General features: G+C 46.5%; 1 long non-coding RNA gene and 1 other non-coding gene across 2 annotated transcripts; one reads left to right on the top strand and one right to left on the bottom strand.

Moving 5' to 3' along the window:
- Positions 1–2,302: 2,302 nt before the first annotated feature.
- Positions 2,303–21,408, bottom strand: LOC109491081. The gene is made up of 4 exons (XR_002144470.2): positions 21,350–21,408; positions 12,313–12,447; positions 10,174–10,435; positions 2,303–2,349 (listed from the first exon to the last, which is right to left on the bottom strand). It is a non-coding gene; the product is annotated as an uncharacterized LOC109491081 (long non-coding RNA).
- LOC117795361 lies at positions 16,547–16,650 on the top strand. Its single transcript, XR_004619330.1, has one exon. It is a non-coding gene; the product is annotated as a U6 spliceosomal RNA (small nuclear RNA).
- Positions 21,409–21,688: the final 280 nt, after the last annotated feature.

Consider the following 21,688-nt stretch of genomic DNA (forward strand, 5'->3'; position numbering starts at 1 on the left):
CACAACGCTATAATCTTTCAGTTTATTTAGTCCCATGTTACTAATTCTGTTTAGTTTGAAAGCAGCTTTAGTTACTTCTGGAAATTCTTACCTATTTCAGTTTTCGGATTCTATAAAGATATCGAAAGCCTGTATCTGTCCTAAAAATCCTTTACGTGCATCTCCTTGAAGATGAAACTCCTTTGACAGAATAACAATTGTGAATGACAAAAACTCAGAATGGATATGGTTAGAGATCTGATGAGAGTTTACAATATAGCTGGCAAGGAAATCAGGTTATTTCTGTAACACATTAACACTTCAATAGCCAGAAGAAAGTGATGATGACCTTACCGTAACACACTAAAACTTTAGGAATTGCATATTAATCTCTAGAATAGTTATAGGCTTTACCCAAATGTAACCTATGGCTTATCATTTGTTTAACAGTGCTTCCGAGTAACTTAGCATATCAAAGAAAAAGGCCTATTGAGTTAAAGAGACTTCATTTACAATTTAAATCTTGGTAAAGTGTGTTAAAACCTTAGAAAGAAAGTTTTGAAGCACATGCCTGAATAGGATTACAGATCATTACAAAACAATTTGTATTTAACCAAGGTGACAATAAGAGATTCGAAAGGCAATTATGCAGGGTTCTATAGTTGTTAGCAAAATTTAGCTCCTTTAATATTGAGAAGTTTTAACCAAGAAATCTGATAATGACAAAACATAGAAAACTTTGCTTTGTGTGCAGACAAAAGAGGAAAAACCTGTTGGTTATGTTTTCTTATCCGGAATAGATGAAAAATTCAAGAAACCTTTGTCTTTTGAACAGAGAGAAAGCAGACATATATTTTATACCACTGTACTTTAAAAATCCGTTCATTTCACTCTTAGTCCGTCCTGACCACACCTAAAATTCCTTTCCTAGGATTTCCCTTCACAAACCTTCTACAACTTTCCTTTGCATTCACATTTAGATCTCTTCTAGGGCAAATGGACCAAGGGTGCCTTCATTGCTCCTTCCTAGGCCTTCGTTTTCTACACCAGGACCCCAACGGCCTCTTGCAGATCATACTTGGCTAGTAAACTGTCCTGATGATGATTATCTAAATAGGCCGCCTCCGAGGAAACCCAGGTTGCTGGAGGAAACACAGGCCATCCTAGACAAAGGGGACTCTTGACTCTCTTCTCTTTCATTGTTCCTTGTAACAGATGTGGGGGCTTCTCCCTCACCATTTCCCGGCTTAACGGCTATAACTGGAGCCATCTGTGGTTAGTCTCCCTCGGGATGGGGGCTTTCAGGAATATTCCCAAGCAGCTGCCGAAACGCCGAAACCTCCCACGGAGGTCATGCAGTCTTACAGGAGGTCAATACTTTCTTAAATTTTGCAATCCAAACTGTTCCCAATGGGTTGAAAGGCATCCCAAGGGAGAATCCTTGGGGACTGAAGAAGCTCCCTCCCATGCTAGAGAGGGTGCTGGAGAGGGTCCATTACCAAAGAAAATCCCCTCCTGACTCCCGGATGGCGTCCCACACGCAGGATATGTCAAGAGGTTCCTGGTGTCAAAGTGACCCAAGGCGTCCCTTAACAAAATCGCTATGATCACCGCAGCCGTTAAAGGCCCCATTAGGAAGGAGGCCTGCCCTCCCCCCTCCCCCACTGCCCCGCTCCCCCGTTGAATCCTAGGCTGCAGGTGGGTGCCTGGCGTATGGACTGGAACACCATGCCTTGAAGGTCATGCCATGAAGGTCACGCATTATTTTGCCTTGCATTGAAAGTAATTTTGCCTTGCCTTGAAGAACCAGCTGCTTTTAACCCATGGAAAACACTGGAAAAGTTTTGCAAGGGAAAATTACCGAATTTTGTAGCTTTAAAAGTTAGTAGAGGACATTGATGGAAAACAGTAAAATAGAAATCCATCATGGTCTAGGCGACATTCTAACACATGTGATCTTTACAGCCAAGTTCCCTAGGAAACGGTCCCCGGTTGGGTTGTAATTCCATTGGGTACTGGTTTCGGCCGGCTCCGAGTAGAGGTCCCGTGGCCAGAAGAGGTTAGACCAGGGATGTGGAGGGGATCACATTAGATCAATCAGGAGGAAACCTCACACAGGAGTCTTAAGATTGGCAGCCATGCTAGTCACTTAGGTGGCTGTCCGGTGCCCAAGGCAGACAACTTTGTAAAAGGACAGCAGTAAAGAGAGGGCATCAAGTTTCTGGGTCTTATTACCATCCCGGCCAGGGTACTCACTTCCAGCCAAAAGCAGGCTTTCTCCTCCCCGTAGAGTAGCCATGGGCTAGAGGATTGCAGCCTGACCTATCAACACGAAAGTGTTCCAATAAGACCGTACTCCTTGAAGAGCCCCTGGAATGAGAGTAAAGGGAGAGGAGAGAAAGTACTCACCAATTTTGCACCGAAGCTCAGAGTCCCACGTTTGGATGTAAAGACTCAAAGCCCCACGTTCGGGGGCCATATGATGAGGTTGGGGAATATCAGTGAGGTTCAATGGGGTGGAGTCCAGAGCCGACGACCAAGAAAGAATCTTGAGATGTCTTTGGTGCAAAATGGTGGTTTATTGAAGCACAGGGAGAGGGCCCTTGGGCAGAAAGAGCTGCTGCCCCGGGTTGTGAGGGGTGGCTGATTATATACAATGGGGTTGGGGAAGGTAAGGAAAAAGGGAGGTTGAGAAAGTACTTTCATATGTTAAAGAAGACTCCCAGGATACTGGAGGTCTTGCCATTGTCAAGGTAAGGTTGTTTACTCCTCTAGTAAGGGATTAACACGAAGATAGTTGAGAACTTCCTGGATTCCTGCAAGTATCTGTCTATGGCCTGCAGGTTCTAAAGACATTTAATTGTATTTACATTCCCCTCTGAAAGCTAGGTTATTGATAGAAATGCTTTGTCCTTGTAGACTGCTAAGACATTCGTGAACTGAGGGAGATTCAAGTCTGGCAGGAATGTGGTCTCTATAGGTTANGGGACAGGACCCATGGGCAGAAAGAGCTGCTGCATGGGGGTTGTGAGGGGTGGCTGATTATATACTATGGGGTTGGGGGAGGTAAGGAAAAAGGGAGGTTGAGAAAATATTTTCATATGTTAAAGAAGACTCACAGGATACTAGGAGGACTTGCCATTGTCAAGTTAAGGTTGTTTACCCCTCTAATAAGGCATTAACATGAAGATAGTTGGGAACTTCCTGGAGGCTCCAGATTATAAGGACATTTAATTGTATCTACATTTCCTTTGGAAGCTAGGTTACCGATAGAAATTCTTTATTCTTGTAGATCGCTAAGACATTTATAAACTGAGGGAGACTCATGTCTTGCAGGATTGTGGTCTCTATAGGTTGACTATTTGTTTGTCCTTCAGGGCAGCTGGGAGTGCCTGAAAAGTGTCACATACATTCCATGGTTGGGGGGGCGGGTTGTGGGTGTCAGTTTCTGCTTTGTCCTCAGCTTGCCTTCTGTTCCCTCATCACTGACCCTTGGCAACTCTGGTGATTTTGACGTGGACCCAGTCACTTTAAGATGATTTTTGCCCCAAGTCCATGCTGTATTCCCCATTGAGCAAGCCCCTTCATGAATGTGGATGCCCCTTAGCTTAAAACTTCTCCAATTTTGTTCAGGGAGACACTACTTTGGAAAAGATCCCTGGTGTTCTCCTTTACTTGTTGAAAATAAAACCCTTTCTTTTCCTATTCTTTGGCTTGATTGCGTCTTTTGGTTCAACACACACCAAGATGCCAAGAGGTAACAAACAGACACATAGAGCCAGACAGAGGGCCTGTGTCATCTGGGCTACAAAGAACAGTTTAAGAGATAAGCCTTGGTTTTCCTGGGTGGAGTTTCTTGTTTCTTTTCTTTTCTTTTCTTTTCTTTTTAAGATTTTATTTATTTATTTGACACAGAGAGAGACAGACAACGAGAGGGAAACACAAGCAGGGGGAGTGGGAGAAGAAGCAGGCTCCCAGCGAAGGAGCCTGATGTGGGGCTCGATTCCAGGACCCTGGGATCAGGCCCTGAGCCGAAGGCAGACGCTTAACAACTGAGCCACCCAGGTGCCCCTGGAGTTTCTTGTTTCTGAGCATAACACTTGTGTATTTTGGAAGCTACACTGAGTTTCCCTATTCTGTGTTTTCTGTTTACAACCACTATGTATGACAAGCGGTAGATTTTTTCAGTTCAAGTTGACATTCACGTACACAAGCCACAGGGCTGCAGCTTGGCATAGCAGAGTTAAAAAGACATAGGAGGGAAACCCAACACACACCACGACAGCATCACACACATCTTTATTGGGATGCCTTGAAACTATCCAGGTGGTACTTTCCAGAGCCCAAAATAGGCAGCTCAGCTGAAACGGGTAAGCCCTGTGGTTGGTATTGTCACCTCGATCAATTCGATGTGGCTGGGATAATAAAATCACTCCTTGAAAGTCAGAGCAAACCCGTCACTCCATGAGACTAACTACGAACTTGTGGAGATGAAGGATGGCCCCACCTTCTATATAATTGGATTGGAGAATGCACTTGGGGATGCCCTTAGCTCCCGGGACAAGTCATCTCCCACTTGACAGTGATTCCTCATAATTAGGATATTGTTATTTCTAGACAGCAAGCAAAGAGGGCTTCTTTTTTTTTTTTTTTTAAGATTTATTTATTTATTTATTTTAGGAAAAATTAGAGTCCCAAGCAGACTCTGAACTGAGTGCAGAGCCTGACACGGGACTCCATTTCAGGACCCTGAGATCATGACCTGAGCCAAAACCAAGAGTTGGACACTTAACCAACTACACCACCCAGGCATCCCGCAAAGAGGGCTTCTGGATGATTTTACCCCTTAGCCTTATTTGTCCCAAGAGCCACCTCTATGGATGTAAAATTACAAGTAGAGGCTTTAGCCAAGCATACAGTGGCCACCTTTAACACAACCCAACACGGAGTCATGCACAAATTCAAAAAGTGGCCCTTCAAAACCTAATAGCCCTTGATATCCTGACTACAAGTCAAAGGGGAACTTATGCTAATATTGAGACTGAATGTTCTGTATATATCCCAAATGACTCTGCCAGTGTATCCGGTTTTAGCAGACATGCCCACCCGAATTAAGGCAACGTCTCAATCCTCTAGTTCTCCCAATGACTGGATTTCTTCCTGGTTTAGCGGAGATGGATTTCACGATGGTAGTAATATTTTCGTATGTATCATTTAAAATATTTTCTAAATTACTATTTTGAAAATTTTAGACTTACAAAAAAGTTGCAAAGACAATAAGAAGTTTTTATCTTTCATAATGTTGACATCTTACATGATTCTAATACAATTATTGAAACCAGGAAACTAACACTGACATGATACTATTAACTAATCTACAGACCTTATTTTAATTTTTCCCACTGTCCCCTGATGTCCACTACCTGCTCAGGATCCAATCCGGAATCCCACATTACATTTGATTGACGTGACTCCTTTGTGCCCTTCCATCTGGAATAGTGTTCTATGTTTAATTCTTAGAGTCTGTATTTGTCTATTTAGCATCCGTTATAGGACCAAACTAGAGGTCACATCTCCCCTGTGATCTGTGTTCATGCTCTGGCCCACTCCCTTTATCTACTCTCACACACAAAGCCAATATTGCCCCTGCCCTAAATCAACCCAAGGGCAAGTACCAGACAACTAGAGATCACCGCTACAGCCCAGAGCCCAGCTAGTCAGTCCCAAACTGTTGCCCGTGCCCTGCCCTGCCTTTCCCTTGGAAAACACAGCAAGTCTCTGGCCTGTCCTCTCCCTCCTGCTTCTTCCTTGTGACCAAACCTGGTGCTTCCTCGTGTGACTCTGCATGGCATGAGTCTCATTTCTAGGGAAACTGTAAGTAACATCAAATTCCTTTCAATGGCATTGGCTTGCGTCATCTCTCAGTAACCTTCATACATTGGGTACAAATGAGCCAGATACTTCTTCCTTAGCTTTCCCTCTCTGGGCAGCTTTGGGAGGCCTTGCCTGTGTATTCGCAGCCTGGCCCTCTGCCCACGTGGACTTCTGGGGCTCACTCTGTACACTTTCTCTTTGACGCCACACACCTATGACATTCCAGCTCCACCCAGTTTCCAGAACAACCTCATTTCTAAAGGATGGCTGTGCTCTACTCAGATCCTTGCTGCTTGCGCAACTCAGTCCGGGAAAATGTCCCCAGGCAGAGAGCCTGATTACCCGGGTACTCACTTGGGAGTTTCTTCTCTTTCAGAGGTCAAGGCCCTATGCTGCCTTTATCCACTACCCGAAATTACTGGCCTCAGCTTTATATTTATTATTTTTTTAAAATATTTTTATTTATTTATTCGACAGAGATAGAGACAGCCAGCGAGAGAGGGAACACAAGCAGGGGGAGTGGGAGAGGAAGAAGCAGGCTCATAGCAGAAGAGCCTGATGTGGGGCTCGATCCCATAACGCCGGGATCACGCCCTGAGCCAAAGGCAGACGCGCAACCGCTGTGCCACCCAGGAGCCCCTATATTTATCATTATCAGAAAAACTAGTCTGGTGTCAGTCAGCACCCTCATGACCGTAAGTGGGAGAATTCTCACATTTGTTTCAGAAGGCATTCTATTAGGGTATGCAATTTTAGATTGATTTTTTAAAATTTTTTTTTGTTTTGAGAGACAGAGGTTGAGCATGGGGGGTTTGGGGGGGGGGAAGAGGCAGAGGGAGAGAATAGAGAGAATCCCAAGCAGGCTCCAAGCTCAGCTCAGCACAGAGCCCAACATGGGGCTCGATCTCACAACCATGAGATCACGACCTGAGCCAAAACCAAGAGTAGATTGACTGCCATTTTCTTTTACCTCTTTAAAAATGCTATTCTGCCCCTTCTCTGGTTCATGAGGAAACTCCCAATTAGTTCTGTTCATGTCCTTGATCAACAGATCAGGCTTGCACCATCAAGACTCCTGATTTCACATCACCTTCTCTCCCAACAAGTCACGATTATCTTCCTCGTCTACCTCCCCATTCCCATTCAATATAGATCATTTCTTTATTTCTTTGTATGTCTCTTTATTTGCTGTGAAACTCCCCTAGGTCTCTAGGTGGCAAAGGAGCTGAACCAACTAGACAGATAGGAGGGAACTGGAAACAAGAAAGGGAGTGGTTTTTCGGGAGAATAATCATTCTTCTAGAGCAACTGTAACGTCCCTTCATTCACAGATGGTTCAAAGGAGAGGTGAATGTGACTGGTGTCATAGTTGAATTCATACGGAAACCCTGAGCTGGCTGACTTGTTCCTGTGCCACTGGAGTGAGGGAAAGCAAACTGGGGAGAAAAGCTGAACTCACAGAGATGGGCAGAGAAAGAACCGGATCAAGTCCTTGAGTTCCTGGCCCCTGAGAGTCATGGAGCTGGATTCTACATTTGCCAACAGACCGCAGAGTTGGGTCTGTAAGGAGCAGAGTGGATTGAGGGCTGTAGGCCTGTTGGGGGCTGTCTTTTGTTGGGCAGATATCACAGACTCAGGGAAGTACAGGGTAATGCCATCTCCTGGGGGCCACATGAGAGATTTAGGCAAGTGAACCCATTGAAGATGACTCGTTTCTTCCCAAGATACAATAACTTGAAGAAAAAACAACTTCAACACAAAATACATACTCAGAATAAATCAAATCCCGCCACCTTGATAAAGAATACATACACAGGGGCATCTGGGTGGCTCAGTTGTTAAGCGTCTGCCTTTGGCTTAGGTCATGATCCCAGGGTCCTGGGATCAATCCCTGCATCAGCTTTCCCACACCCCCTGTTTGTGTTCCCTCTCTTGCTGCCTCTCTCTCTCTCCGTCAAATAAATAAATAAATAAATAAATAAATAAATAAATAAATATTACGCCCACGTAAGAGAGGGTTTAGAAGCAAGCCTGTCTAGTTCCCTAAACTAGGTCTCAGTTTTTGAGAGGAGCTTCATTTTAATAAAATGCAGGCGAGCTGGTAAGCTGATAGATGTAACCTCTGATGGGAGTTAGTAAGGACGCTTCTCCATGACAAACGCTACAGAATAAAGTCTAATTTCCTAGAATAGGATTGGAAATTTTGACCTGAGTGTGGGATAATTAAATCAGAAGTTCCCTGAAACCTGCGCAATTGCACAACAATGAGTAACATCTCCAGAAATAAAATCTCCAACAAACATGACTATCTCTTGTTTGGAGGGCTTGGAATCGGTGCAAATTATGTGTTGGAGGCCATCCAAAAAAAACCATGCTTAAACACCGGGAACTAAAACCCTGGGCCCAGGCTAGTCATACTCCTTGTTATGTAGGACATAACCAATTGGTATATTGTTTCGCTGTTTCCATTGCATGTGACTCAGTGCATCATACCCAAGTTGCTTTAGAATTTCTTCTTCAAATGCTGTTACTGGCAAAGTATTCTAATATGTGTGCAAAGACGTAAGCACGAGAATATTTATTGCCACATTTTTAGGGTAAGACTGAGAAATTGGAGAAAACTTAGGTAACTTTCAAAAAGACGTGGATGAAATAAATCACAATTTATTTGTAAAATGGAAATCTAGGCAGCTATAAAAAAAATACCTGTGTGCTTTGGGGATTTTAAAGGGGTATATATAATATTGTCTTATTTTATAAATGGACAAGTGTGGTATATATGTGCATGTATTTACAGGTATGTGTATGTGTGTGTGTGTGTAATTTATAGAAAAATACAAACACTACATTGTAAACGCCATTACCATGTGGGAGGGGAGGGGGTGTAATGAAGAAGGTTATCAGCTCTCACTGTATAATTTCTAGTTCTCAACAGATGCAACATTTTTCAATAAAATATATTCCCATTGTCCGTATTGTTAATTTAAGTCATATTTAAAGATTAAGAAAGATAGGCAAAGAGGGGCACCTGGCTGGTTCAGTCAGTAGAGCAGGCAACTCTTAAGGATTTATTTAATTTATTTGAAAGAGAGAGAGAACATGAGTGTGGGGAGGGGCAGGGGGGAAGGCAGAGGGAGAGGATCTCAAGCAGACTCCACACTGAGAGTGGAGCCTGATGTGGGGCTTGGTCTCACGACCCTGAGATCATGACCCTGAAATGATGACCTGAGTCAAAATCAAGAGTCCTACACTTAACCGACTGAGCCACCCAGGTGCCCCAGAGCATGTGACTCTAAATCTCAGGGTTGTGAGTTCAAGCCCACATTGGGCATGGAGCCTACGAGAGAGAGAGAGAGAGAGAGAGAGAGAGAAGGAAGGAAGGAAGGAAGGAAGGAAGGAAGGAAGGAAGGAAGGAAGGAAGGAAGGGAGAGAGAGAGAAAGGAAGGAAGGGAGGGAGGGAGGGAGAGAGAGGGAGGGAGGGAGGAAGGAAGGAAGGATGGATAAAGAAAAGAAGAGATACATGGATGGACTAACGGGAGAGAAGAGTCACAGAGAATGGAAAAAGACAAAGTAAAAGGCCTCAGCAATGGAAAATCCAGATGGAGAGAAAGGCGGGGGGGGGGGGGGGGGGGGGGGAGAGCAACAGNGGGGGGGGGGGAGAGACAGGAGCTTTCGTTTTTTAGCATTGGCAGTGGCTGGCCTGACCTCTGGGGTGGGCCCTGTAACAAAGCTCTCTGTCCCCATTCTTTTCTGGGGACAGTCAGTAATAGGAATAGATATTCTCAGTCCAGGAGCCCTTTGCCCTTGACCACCTGCTCTATGCAGAGCTGACTGGACAGCCTTCCGTTTGCTGCCTGCAGTCACGGAGCTAGAACTAAGCACGATCCTCCAGCCAGAATCCAGCAACAGAGGGAAGATAGGTCCTGCCATCCTAATCCCTGGTGAAACTGTCCCTAGATGAGGACCCACCCAGCTTGAGTGGGCACTTAAGTCAGTTGGACAAAACGATATAGGTCCCCAGAGCTCAGAGCAGACGTGCCTTGCCATGCGCCACCCTGAGGGGCCCTGAGGCTGGCTGGGTCCAGGGATGCCCGAGCCAGTTGAAATTCTTCCTCTTACTACACGTACTGCCTCCGACCGCAATCACAAACACTTAGACTGTTTGTCTGGAGTCTTCCCAACGACCTCTCAGGAAGAAAGCCATAGGCAAGACAAGCCACGCAGAGGCAGCCCTCCACCCCACAAAATGCACAGCACACCCTTGTTTCAAAAACCAGCAAACCAGGAGGACAATTAAGGAAAGAGTTCACATCTGGTTACCTTATTCCACAAGTTGCAAGCAAAACAAATCAAGAAAGAACAGTTCTTTGCAATTCAGCACACAATTCAGTGTGGCGTTCACATTCAGCCTTGCTTGATTTTGAGTGGTATCGCGATGAGATAGCAGATGTAGGGCTGTGGTCTCCAAAGCCATCCGTGTGCCCTGCGCACCCCTGTATCCCAGGCCAGGGGGACTCCAGCCTCCTCTTTCAGCTGCCACAGGAAACATCAGTTCCAGTCCCTCTGGCAAGCTGCTCCTCAACTGGAAAGATGGTGAGAGGTGCTTTTTGAGACTGGGGATGACAAGCATCTGGGGCAAGAGCTGGAGGGTGCGGTAGGGTGCCCTACCCACAGGACCCACACACAGAAATTCCCTCCCCGGCTCTCTCCACTCCTGCCTCCAGCCTAGAGGCGTCTCATGTCATTTCTTGATAACAGGAACGGACATGCAGTCAGAGGTCCCACCTGGCACCTTTTGCCTCAAAGTCACCTTTCCTAGGAAACCAACGATTTCAAGGCAGTGAGGCAGGAAGCAGGACCAGTAGGTGCTCTTATAGCCACCTATGCGACAAAGGGCACTATGGTCCCTTTGATACAACAGTTCTCATGGTGGCATGGCTCTGATTCCCACACCAGGCTAGCTGGCATGGCCAGGGCCCAGAGCTCCGGGGGAGCCTCAGCCAGAGCAGCTGGGGGCCCCAGGGAGCAATTAACCTGGTTCCCAGCTGGGGTCATATAGAAGCCCACCCCATCACCCTATGAATTGCTTTCTCCCTCTTCCTTATCCTCAACTAGACTCCCTCTGAGTCTGAGCACAAGTGCACGAGGATGCAGACCAGCTCGTGGGAAAGGAACGGGGTTGGCAATGGGGCTGAGCTAGAGTCATGTTTCCTGCCTGGGATATGCTCTGAGGAGAGCTGGGCTTCTGGCTAAAGCTCAGTGTTAGTTGGAAGCGGATTCTTTGGGATCTGGTTCCAGCAGGAAGTGGGCAGTGTCCCCAGAGCTGGTCTCGGGCTCTCCAGGACCCTGGAAGAATGACCAATTCCCAAGTCACTCCGAAGGGAGTCAGACTGGACATGAGGAAAGCTTGTGTGAGCTCTCTGTGGGATGGGAGGGGCTGGGATGGTGTAACCCATCAAGCTATGCCTAGTCCAAACACAACTTTCGGGGGGCTACTAAATGTTCCAGGGATCGAATCTGATCAGCTATTTCTCCATTTCATCCCAGTAAACCCTATTATATATGTACATTCAATGGTACTGGTGTTTGTATCCACGAGCACATAACATGACAAATGTGTCTAGTGAGACAGAACAATGCCTCCTGATAAATATCCCTATAAGTGTTTGCGAAACAATTTTTTCAGGGCTATAACTTTAAATATCCTCTACATCAGTGAGGAGTCAAAATTTCAATCAGGATAAACACACTCGGAGTCATTCAGTTAGAAAAAGAATTTATCGGGGCGCCTGGGTGGCACAGCGGTTGAGCGTCTGCCTTCGGCTCAGGGCGTGATCCCGGCGTTATGGGTTCGGGCCCCACATCAGGCTCCTCTGCTGTGAGCCTGCTTCTTCCTCTCCCACTCCCCCTGCTTGTGTTCCCTCTCTCGCTGGCTGTCTCTATCTCTGTCGAATAAATAAATAAAATCTTTAAAAAAAAAGAAAAAGAAAAAGAATTTATCAAAAGGGTACCAGGGAGCCCCGAGAATCAGCTGGAAGGCTGGAAAAATGGGCACACAGCCTAGCAGTCCTAGCTCTTTTTGAAACCAACCTATGGATCAGAAACAGGGAATGACTGCTTCTCCCAATGTGTGTGCCTAAATGGGGGTCTCACTGCTGTTGCCACCCTCCCCAATCAGAAACACTGTATTTCTGGGGCGCCTGGGTGGCACAGCGGTTAAGCGTCTGCCTTTGGCTCAGGGCGTGATCCTGGCGTTATGGGATTGAGCCCCACGTCAGGCTCTTCCACTGGGAGTCTGCTTCTTCCTCTCCCACTCCCCCTGCTTGTGTTCCCTCTCTTCGCTGGCTGTCTCTATCTCTGTCGAATAAATAAATAAAATCTTTAAAAAAAAAAAAAAAGAAAAGAAAAGAAAAAAAAGAAACACTGTATTTCTGGCCCTGGAGCCCTCTTCTCACCTACCAGAGACAGTGTCAGCTGCAGCCTGCAATTAGCCAGAGAGATCGCAGCCTGAAGTGAATTCCCGGAACCCAGAGCTCTCCCAGGACCTGCTGACTTCAGGTTATAGCTCAGAAATGTCTTCCAGTGGATGAAATCCTGGAGAAAATAGGGATCTGGTCACAAATCTTGAGGGTCTCTCCTAAGCCACAGCACTGACATTTTTTTTTTAAGATTTTTTATTTATTTATTTGACAGTGATAGAGACAGCAAGAGAGGGAACACAAGGAGGGGGAGTGGGAGAGGAAGAAGCAGGCTCATAGCAGAGGAGCCTGATGTGGGGCTCGATCCCATAACACCGGGATCACGCCTTGAGCCATAGGCAGACGCTTAACAACGCTGCCACCCAGGCGCCCCAGCACTGACATTTTTTTAAAGAACTACAGTCTCCAATTTTAATCAATTAAAATTAAATAAGATATAAGATCGAGTTCCTCAATTTCACTAACCACACTTAAAGCAGTGACTACCATGTTGGACAGTGCGATGGAGAGCATGTCCATTGTTGCAGAAAGTTCTGTTGAACGGTGCTAACTGAGTTGCTGTGAGAGGTGAAGTCAAAGAGAATTCAACAAATCCTCTCAGGAATGGAGTGGATAAAAACCAGCAAAATGAAGAAAGATTCTCATTTCTTAACTGTTGTGGGTTTTCTCCCACAATGTAACCTGCTGTGGTTGTGTTGCCTGGACAGCTCCCCACTGCCCTGTGGGAACTGTCTTCTCCCAGAACTTGTTCCTGGAAAGTCACTGACTGTGGCCTTAGACACAAAATGGAAAATCTCAAAATGTAGTCTGCAAAAATATCACTGAATCATATACTCTTCCAACTGGTAAACTTTATGATGTGTAAACTAGATCCCAATAAAGTTGTTCAAAAGTAGTATAAATTCTATTAATAAGACAAAAAAACTTATGTATGAGTTTGTCTTTCTTTTTTGTTTTTTAAAGATTTTATTTATTTATTTGAGAGAGAGAGAGAGAGCGCAGGAGCAGTGGGGAGGGGCAGAGGGAGAGGGAGAAGCAGGCTCCCCACTGAGCAGGAAGCCTGACATGGGGCTCAACCTCAGGACCCTGGGGATCATGACCTGAGCCAAGGCAGACGTTTAGCCAACTGAGCCATCCAGGTGTCCCGAGTTTGTCTGTCTTTACCTGTGATGGTCAATAGCAGCACGCTACATTTAAGGATCTTCAGAAATGGCAAGGTATAAATAAAGACAAACATAAATAAACCATTTGTCAGAAACTGGGAAGGGACTGAGATATTAACCTTACTGTATCCTGCCGCATTCTACAGTTTCTCCCGAAGACACAAGACTTCTGAGTCAGAGACAAAGGATAGTTTTTGCTTCCAGCAATAGACAGTAACCAGGTACCAGCTTCGGCACCTGTCCCCTGAGCCATGGTTCCCACAGGGCAAGGGAGGAGGCCCAGGGGACGCCAGCCAGCACACACAGTGGATTGTATTACAGGAAATGAACCTGTATCTGAAGTCAGGAATCTGAATTTTTCGTAATGGGTGGTAAGCCTGCCTAGCTTTCGTCCTAGAGGACGATCTTACCACTATTACACAGGACACTAAACAAATCCGTCCTTCCCCTGGAGGGGGACACTCCCCTCTCCTCTTTCAAGGCTATTCACACTACAAACAGTTCTTGAAAAGAGCCTGGAAGAAACAGCAGTCAATGCCTCCCAGCAAGACATGCAAAAATGCCAGAGACCCACTGAGAATGGTCACCAACACCCACAAACAATATTAAAACAAAGAAACCCCTACAGTAGCCCCCCCCATCCATGGTGGGACATTTCCAAGATCCCCAGTGGATGCCTGAAGCCGTGGATAGTACGAACCCTATAAATACTATGTTTTTTCCCATAGGGTACCATAGGTATCCATACCCACACCTCTGATAAAGTGTAATATATAAATTAGGCACAGGAATAGAGTAATAACAGTAACTAATAATAAAAGAAGAATTATAACAATGTGCTGTAATAAAAGCTATGTGAGTGTGGTCTCCCTCTCAAAATACCTTATTGTACTGCACTCATCCTCCCAGTGATGAGGTGAAGTGATAAAATGCCCACGTGAGGAGATGAAGTGAAAGGAATGGCAGGCATTGAGACACAACATTAGGCTGCTATTGACCTTGAGACAATCCTTCGGGAGGAGGATTATCTGTCCCCCTCGATGGCAGGTAAAGGGGGGGGCTGCTGTAAATAAATGAATTAATAACGGGGAGCAGGTGTGTGATTTGGGGAAGTTGTTCCCTTGCTACAATGGCTGTGACAGCCCTGAGCATGAGGGAAGACACCAGGGTCACAGAAACGTGACCCGGTTTGGATCCAGAGGCTGCTTGAAATCATGGAGCGGCTCCCCGCTGCCTCCAGGATAAAACCCAGCCCAACCTGCCCAGCACGGCCAGCATCTGCCCTACTTGTTCAACAGCACCGCTGGCCTCCGCCGAGCACCCAACGCTCAGTCCCCACGGTTCCCCAAACAGGCTTCCAAACATGGCTCACCTGTGGGTCCCTGCTTGACGCCCCCCTGGCCCTTCATGTGAGTCATTCAATCCTCTTGCAGGGTTGGGCTCAGACCACCCCTCCTCCCCACGCTCCAAATGCTGCCAATTTCCCCCACCGATAAAGAATAAGGATCCAGGGGCGCCTGTGTGGCTCAGTGGGTTAAGTGACCAACTCTTGATTTCGGCTCAGATCAGGATCTCAGGATCATGAGATCCAGCCCCTGGCTCGGGCTCCATGCTGGGCATGGAACCTGCTTAAGATTCTTCCTCTCGGGGCACCTGGGTGGCTCAGTCCTTAAACGTCTGCCTTCCGCTCAGGGCGTGATCCCGGGGTCCTGGGATCAAGCCCCACATCAGGCTTTTCCACTGGGAGCCTGCTTCTTCCTCTCCCACTACCCCTGCTTGTGTTCCCTCTCTCGCTGGCTGTCTCTGTCAAATAAATAAATAAAATCTTAAAAAAAAAAAAGATTCTTCTCTCCCTCTCCCTCTGTTTCTCCCCACTGTGCACGCACTATCTCTCTCTCTTAAAAAAAAATAAGAAGAACCCCATATTTGTCCCCCATAGCACCCATGCTTAACACTATCATTATTCTTATCGGCCAGGTGGAGACTGCCCTGGTTATTTGCCCAACCTAGGTTCCTTTTAAATTTTCAAAGACATGCATAGATAGGGTAAAACTTCCAGCTCATGCTTTTTTAAAAATTAAAAATAAAAATCGCTCTCCCTTCCCTTGACCTCCATCCCATCTGTACTCCTGAGTCCCATGCTTGTTACCAATTTCTGGGGTTAGCCCCTTCATAGTTTTAAATAATATGCTTGGAATTCTCTTTGATGATTTTAGAGCCCCGACCCTACCGTTTATAAGCTGTGGGATTTTTTTGTTGAATGACTTAGCTCTCGGAACTTTGGTGTCTCTTCGCATACACGCAATAACCACACTTCACTAGCTGGTACTTAAAAGTATCAAATAAAGTAAACGCATTTGTAAATACCACGGAACCTGGGGACTCCAGCATACTCCTTATGATCCAAATTGAGTCCGTTTCCGGAAACATTTTGGATAACAATGTTTCAAGACATAAGAATTTGGATTCTTTTTTTTTTTTTTTAAGGCATTTTATTTTGGGGGGTGCCTGGGTTGGTCAGTCGGTAGAGCATTCAACTCTTGATCTCAGTTCAAGTCTTGATCTCAGAGTCACACCTTCAAGCCTCGCATTGGGCTTAAAACATGGGGCTCGAACTTACGACCTCGAGATCAAGAGTCTCGTGCTCGCCGACTGAGCCAGTCGGTTTTCACTGGGTTGGGTTTTTACTGGCCGAATCTACCAGCCTTGCTTCTTGCTTGACAAGAGGGTTCATGAGATTTCTACGAAGATGATTTAACTCTATGGGGATTAATTCTTCTACTAATAACTTTTATGATTTCCCTCTATAGTCGGTTGAAATGTTTATCTAGAGCATTCTCCACGTGGCCAGGAATTCCTCGCTTGTAGGTTCAGGATTATGAATGAAATACCAGCTAATTCACTTAGAAGACAGGAATGTAATTCTTCCAGGTCTGTGGTCCCTTCAGCTGTTCTGTGTAAGGGCGTCTCCAGGGTTGGGTCTCCTGTTGGGGCGTCCTGGGCGTGGGGAGACATTGTGGAAATCTGCACATGCAAATACCAACCCACACAGTGCTGGCTTGGACGGCGCATACACTAAAATTGGAACAATACAGAGATTAGCACGCTCCCTGTACAAGGATGACACGCAAATTTGTGAAGGGCTCCATATTTAAAACAAACAAACAAGACCACACACTAACCCACGCAGACTCCTGCCAAATTAGGGGAGGAGGGCTCATGGATATGCACCCATCCTCAGATTATGACAGCCCTCCAGCCTGTCTTAAGGGTTAACTTGCTTCAAGGTAACTCACTCTTTCCTGACTTAAGACCCTTGATCTGGAGAATTAATTTGCTTTCTTTGAGATTTACAGACCACTGGCCTTGGGCAACAAGGGACCAGAACTTTCCCAGGCCACACAGGCCAGCATGTCTGCTTGAAGCCTCCTGGGCTTCCTGACCCGCTCCAAAACTCTTAGCAAAATGTTCCTATTTAAGGTCATGCCCTTGACTTAACCGACCTCCCTTTGCCCATCTGTAAACCTTGCCCTCCTTTCCAGAAAGAACAGAATACTCTTGCAGAACACCTGGGTATGGAGAAATCAGACCATCTTGGGCAACTCGTCCAAACCCTGGGCACCAAGGAACTAAAATTTCTTGCAGAACCTTGGAGCATGGAGATAACTCATTAGCTTGCATCATGCTTGTCTGCACATAAGCCAGAAATGTCACAGACCCCTGTGCTCCCTTAACTGATGAAACCCCTTTAAAAATCTCCGGGCCAGGCAGAAACCTCAGAGTTGGCCTTTGGACAACAGCCCACCTTCCCCCCAGGGGGTTGGCCTCCTGAATTAAGCTCCTCTTCCTTCCCAATCAAAACTCATCTCTTGAGTATTGACCTTTCCTGGGAAAGGCAGCCAAACTTGGATTTAAGGAACAAAACCACTCCTGCCCAACATTGCTCCGGTACTTAGAGAGGAGAGAGAGGAGTCCCTCCCACCAACAGTGCACTTTTACAAGGACATAGACCCTCTGCTTTCTCTCTCTTTCACCTTCCCAATCTTTCCCGTGTGCCGTGGGGAGGAAGCCACCAGGAAATAGAGGGGCGCACCCAATAATATCCCACGTATTATCTCCTCACACAAATAGCGCTAATGGTGACAATAAAATCCTAGGAAGAAGCGTGGGTGGAGTGTTCCTTTGGGCAAGGCACCCTATACCCTGCTGCCTTGCCTTCTGTTTCATGAATTTCAAGTCTATCCCCCAATTCCCTATTCCTTTCTGGTTCTCTCCCGCGGAGTTTCTGCGGCCCCTGCTCTTCTAGGTCATTCTGCAACTCCCTCATTTCCCCGCAAATGAGTCTGAAGACACACGGGGTGGGACTGGAGGTGCCTCGCAGTGGGGGCGGGGAGGGAGTACAGGGACCCCTTGAAACCTCCAGGGCAGGACAGTATGGGAAGTCTAGAAAAAGGGGGCATCTGGCGGGTGACTTGACAAGCAATCGTTTCCAATTGGGTTTCCCCTGGCGGCCTTCAGAGAAAGGCATTTGCAAGTGTCACCACTTTGAGAGCGTCCTTAGTCGCACTGACCCTGAGGTTTAGAGCGATCTGGGAAGGTGGCGGCCAGTCGGAGCTGGCTTAGCGACATCTCACTAGATTTGTTGATGGGTTTTTGTCTTACACAAAACCCTGAGTCTTCATGTCCCTCCCCTTTCAAAGATTTTATTTATTTATTGGAGAGAGAGAGGGAGAGAGAGAGAAAGCGGGGGAGGCATGCCCCTCCCCTTTTAGCAGCAGCCTCCTCTGTTGTCGTGTGAGTCCAGGAGGTTCCCTAGGTGTGGGTAAGGGTGTCTATCAAAAGTCCTGGTATAAAGTCCCAGCCCCAGCCCTGAGGCTGCTCTGCCTTCAACTGCTCTGGAGCCGAGAATCGAGAACGATGGCACCCAGGATCTTTGGTGAGGATCCACGGGGCACTCCGGCCCCAAGCTTCTGTCTCATCACATCCCCAGTGCACTTCTGAACCGCAAACGTAATGCTCTCTCACCTGCTCAACTCTTGGCTTCCTACTTGGTAATCATCCCCAAGTGAGCTCTGACTGCACCTCAGTCCCTCCCCTGACCTGCAACTATTAGACCCAGCCCTTCCCGGAGCCCTCCCTGTCACCCCGAGTCCCTGCCGACATCCACGCTGAGCTGCTGCCCACAGTGAACGCTGCTCAGTGACGTCATCTTGCGTACCCCGGTGCTGACCGGATGCTTACACTCTCTCCATCATTCTCATGCCCCTCTGCTTCTCAGCTGCTGCCTTCCATTCTGAACTCCTGAGCTCAGGCTCGGAAGGAATCACAGGTGAGAGCAGGTGTAGTGTGGAGGGCGGAGATGGTACCACGGATGGAGGTGGGGGCTCCAGAGGTCCGAGTCTGGTCCTTGGAGCCCGTTCTGCAGTGACTCGCCCAGACACAGGACCATGGCTGTGCCAGCCCCCGCCCACATGTGAGACCAGATCTACAACCCTTTGCAGGTGCTGTGATGAGGGGGCCATCCTGCCCTTGAACCAGACCCGCCTCTGTGGCCCCATCTGCCCCTTCTGGCCTTGCTTCCAGCATTGCTGCCTTGAGTCCTTGGGCTTTCAGAACCAGGCTGTCAGGACACCTGGGTGGCTCAGTCGGTTAGATGTCTGCCTTCAGCTCGGGTAGTGATCCCAGGGTCCTGGGATGGAGCCCCATGTGGGGCTCCCTGCTCAGCAGGGAGCCTGCTTTTCCCTCTCCCTCTGCTGCTCCCCCTGCTTGTGCTCTCTCTGTCAAATAAATAAATAAAATCTATTTTAAAAACATATTACTTTTTATGCCCTTAAAATCTCTATTAAAACACACATTTGCTAGGGCAAAAAAAAAAAAGAGAGAGAAGCAAACCAAGAAACAGACTGTTACCTATAGAGAATAAACTGCTGGTTAGCAGAGGGGAGGTGGGGCGGGGGGATGAGGGAAATGGGTGAAGGGGATGAGGGAGTGCATGTGTCCTGATGAGCACCGGTGTTGTACGGGAGTGTTGAGTCACTACACCTGAAACTAATATGACACTGAATGCTAACTAACTGNTGACATTACTTTGTGAAATGCAAACCACCCGTCCACTGGAGCCCAGCAATCCAACTCCTAGTCACATATTCTAGGGAAACTTTTGCACTTGAGCACCAGGGTATGGGTAAAAGAAGCATTGTTTAATTGCCCCAAAGTGGAAACAATGACTTGAATACCCATTTTCAGGAGAATAGATCAATATCCTACGATACCAGCACACAATAGAGTATTAAGCATAAATGAATTACAACTACATACACCAACATGAGTGGGTTTTAGAAAGAGAATATCGAATGCAAAAAGCAAGGTCACAAAGACAATATATACCATGCAATACCCTTTTTATAGAGCAAAAGAAAATACTAACTTCAGGATGGTGGTCAAGGGCATGGCAGAGGGATAAGACACGAAGGGGCACACAGGTAGATGGGCTGATAATGGTGATAGCCGTATGTTGAACAGTGTCCCCCCTGCCCAAAAAAAAATATGTCCAAGTCCTAATCCCTAGTCCCGGTGAATATGACCCTATTTGGAAATAGGGTCTTTGCAGATGTAACTAAGTTAAGGATTTTGGGCTGAGATCACTCCAAGCTTAGGTTGGGCCTTAAATCCAAGGCCTTGTGTGTTTCTTAGAGAAACGAGAGGCAGATTTGAGGCACAGACGCAGCCTGATTTGGCCACGGGAAAATGGAGGGAGAGACTGGAGTTATGCTAGCAGAAGTCAAGGAACACCAGGAGCCACCAGAAGCTGGAAGAGGCAAGGACAGAGACCACCCGCCCCCCCTCCCCCAGACTTCAGAAGGGGTGTGGCCCTGCTCACGCCTTGCATTTGAACTTCTAGCCTCCAGAACTACGTGAGAATAAAATTCTGCTGTTTTAAGCAACCTAGCTAGTGCTGATTTGTTGCAGCAGGCCTAGGAAACTAATACAGAGATGCTCTAGACCTTAAGTTGAGTGATGAGTTTCTGGGAACTATTTTTAAATTTTGTGCCATAACTTATATGTACCTTACATGCGTTCTATTGCATGAAGCAAACATTACAAAACATGGTCAGGAAAAAAAAAAACCTTAAAAAAGTATATAAAAGCAAAGCAAACATTCCCCAAACCTATTTAAGGTCCTGAGAGATTTGAAGAATTTCACACGTATTGAATACCTACTACGTGCCAGGGAACATGCTAAGCACTTAATAGACAATGTGATGTATGACCCTCAAAGCAACCCTATGATAAGTAAGTTACTCATTCTGTGGATGGAAACAGGCTGGGAAGAGGGGGGCGCCTGAGTGGCTCAGTCAGTTAAGCATCTGACTTCAGCTCAAGTCAAGATCTCAGGGTCCTGGGATGGGATCAAGCCCCAAGACAGGCTCCCTGGTCAGTGGGGAATCTGCTTGTCCTTCTGTCCCTCCCCTCACTTGTGCTTGAGGGCTCTTTCTCTCTATATAAGATAAAATAAAATAAAATAAAATAAAATAAAATAAAATAAAATAAAATAAAATAAAATAAAATAAAATTACCTTCCTGGGGCGCCTGGGTGGCTCAGTCGTTAAGCGTCTGCCTTAGGCTTNAAATTACCTTCCTGGGGCGCCTGGGTGGCTCAGTCGTTAAGCGTCTGCCTTAGGCTTAGGGCATGATCCCAGGGTCCTGGGATCGAGCCCCACATCAGGCTCCTCTGCTATGAGCCTGCTTCTTCCTCTCCCACTCCCCCTGCTTGTGTTCCCTCTCTTGCTGGCTATCTCTCTCTGTGTCAAATAAATAAATAAAATCTTCAAAAAAAAAATAAAATAAAATTACCTTCCTGTAGGGGCGCCTGGATGGCTCAGTTGGTGAAGTGACCAGCTCTTGATTTCAGTTCGGGTCTTGATCTCAGGGTTGGGAGTTCAAGCCCAGTGTTGGGCTCCATGCTGGGCGTGGAGACTATGTTAAAAAAAAAAAAAAGAAAAGAAAAAAGAATAGAGTTATTAAATATTTCCTGAAGACAAGAGTTTGGATAGGATCATTTGAATAGAGTTTTCCTTGGGTTTTGTTTTTTGGGCTTTTTGGAGGGGAGGAAGGGTTCATGTTCCATAATTTCTGGTACCCTAACCACAAGCACTCACCACTTGAGGAATTTTCCTTTGTTCTCTGCTGATT

Source organism: Ailuropoda melanoleuca, chromosome 12, assembly GCF_002007445.2.
Source record: "Ailuropoda melanoleuca isolate Jingjing chromosome 12, ASM200744v2, whole genome shotgun sequence".
Classification (NCBI taxonomy): Eukaryota; Metazoa; Chordata; class Mammalia; order Carnivora; family Ursidae; genus Ailuropoda; species Ailuropoda melanoleuca.